We start from the raw sequence: 2,500 nt of genomic DNA, 5'->3' as shown, positions 1-2,500 counted from the left end.
GTTGATCTCTTTCAAAATTGTATAGATACTTCTTCACAAGCAGTAACCAAGTTTATTGAATGATATCTTAGGTATGAATTGAATTGAATTGAATATAAAATGTAGGCCACATGTAGGCCGCATGTCATTCAGTGCTGAAACGGAAATTGAGAGTAAAAGGTTTGTAAGGTGTAACAGGAGGAAAACCTCAAAGCAGTTGCACTATGAATAAACTGTTAGGAGAGGGTGGAAAGTAAGATGGAAGAAAGAGAATATGAAAGAGGGTACAGTAAAATGAACGAAAGAGGTTGCAACTGGGGGTCGAAGGTACCCTGTAAAGAAATAATAATGCCTACAGTGCACCGCACGAGGTGCATTGACGTCCCTACCCCCATGCGGAGTATACCTAAAGTATGACCTGACGAAGAAACATTGATTGTATGAAAAAAGAAGAAGGGTTTCTATAACTAAAGAACGATGCAGCAAAAGGGTTTTTTTTTACATAAAAACAAATTCAACAATAAATTTTCCTATAAAAAGGGCTGTTTACAGAGATCCCTTTATCAAATATATTTACTGATTTTTACAATAGGATCCAGATAATTTAACGACAAAAAGACGCAAAAAAATTATACATGAAAAAAATGAATAACGCTTCAAATTAAGTGATGAAAAAAATAATTCAATCCTTCATCTGGAAAGTTCCAGCGCTTGGTCTCCCAGACCTAAATTTCATAATCAAATCATAATAAAATCATCTGGAAAGAACACCGCCATTCTATTGACACCTTTTCACGAGAAGTAGGACATAATAACCCACTCAAATACGAGACTGGAACATTCCAGCCGTCGGGACTGATTCGCACAGCGCCAAATGACAAGAGAACCTGGAATTTCCTGGAATGATTGAGAAGGCCTGGATTTCCTCTGGCGATGTTTCCAGAAAGACCTTAATTACACCTCCCCACCCTCCTCCCCCACCTCACAAACACCACACATTCCTCCCTCTCCTCCTCCTCTCCCTCCCTCCTCCTCCTCCCACCTACCCAGTCCTCCACCTCCCCCTCCTCTCCAAGCACCCCGTAACGCGTTGATTCAGGTTATCTGATAAACTCTGCGTTTAAACATTCATATCGCGTTCAAATTCATGAGAACGACGCTTGTTTGCGCAGTTCCGGCTTGTTGAACTCGCGAGTTCAGATAACTGAATGAGGGATTTGCACAATCTCAATTAGAGTAAATACGAGGACACAGCCTGCGAAGCCGTGTGTAGTCGTTTGTACAAACGCCGAGCTGTGAATGAGGTCCGGAGGACGACTGCATTTTCCTTATGCATGAAATAAAAACAGGCTTTGTTTGACCTTCGCTTGCCGCCGTTTGCTTGGATAAGGCCTTTCTTTGGTAAAGCCTGATTTACACACTTACTTAGTAGACGATTCTCATACCTAGTTTTAAATCCTGAGAATATATACGTACATACATACAATAATATTATATATTATAATATATATATTATAAATAATATAATTATATTATATTATAAATATAATAATATAATAATATATTACGAACTATCGCTAAAACTGCCGATATCTTCATAGTCGTAAAGCTGGAGGAAGGAATGAAAGGAGTTGACCGAGCGCTTTCGTGTTTTTTACACACCTCTTCAGGTGTGAAAAAAAAAAAAAAAAATAAACACCGAAAAGCGCTCCGGTCAACCTCCTTTTCATTCCTTCCTCCAGCTTTACGAACTATATATATATATAATAATATATTATATATATATATATATTATATATATATAATATAATATTAATAATTTACCATTATTATTCAGCCAAACAGTATAAATATTACTAAAGAAATCGACCATCTCTCAAAATAATAATAATAATAATAATAATAATAATAATAATATTAATAATAATAATAAAAACCTGATTTATATAAATACTTAGTCGACGACTCTCATATCTGGTTTAAATCCTGAGAATATATATACGTATTATACATACGTACATATTATACATACGTATAAAACTTACCATTATTATTCAGCCAAAGAGCATAAAACTAAGAAATCGACCATCTCTCAAAAAAAAATAATAATAGTAATATTAATAATAATATAATAATAATAATAATAAATAATAATAATAATAATAATAATAAAACTATACTGATTTGTCGACATTCTTCATACCTGGTTTCAATCTTGAGAATTATACGTATATATGTACATACATGTTATACATACATACATACATACATACATACATACATACATATATATATATAATATATATATATATAATATATAATATATATATATTATATTATATATCTTAGTAATGAACTAACTCAGCATGAATTATAAGTCACATTATTTCACTCACGAGTTTATGCATTTGTGATTGTAAGTTTATATTCAATGGTGAATTTTATCAACAAATATTTGGCATGGCAATGGGAAATCCTTTATCACCACTACTCTCAAACTTGTATATGGAATTCTTTGAAA

Source organism: Macrobrachium nipponense, chromosome 28 (assembly GCF_015104395.2).
Source record: "Macrobrachium nipponense isolate FS-2020 chromosome 28, ASM1510439v2, whole genome shotgun sequence".
NCBI classification, from domain to species: Eukaryota; Metazoa; Arthropoda; class Malacostraca; order Decapoda; family Palaemonidae; genus Macrobrachium; species Macrobrachium nipponense.
The sequence above is the reverse complement of the archived record's forward strand: the minus strand, read 5'-3'. Positions refer to the sequence as shown.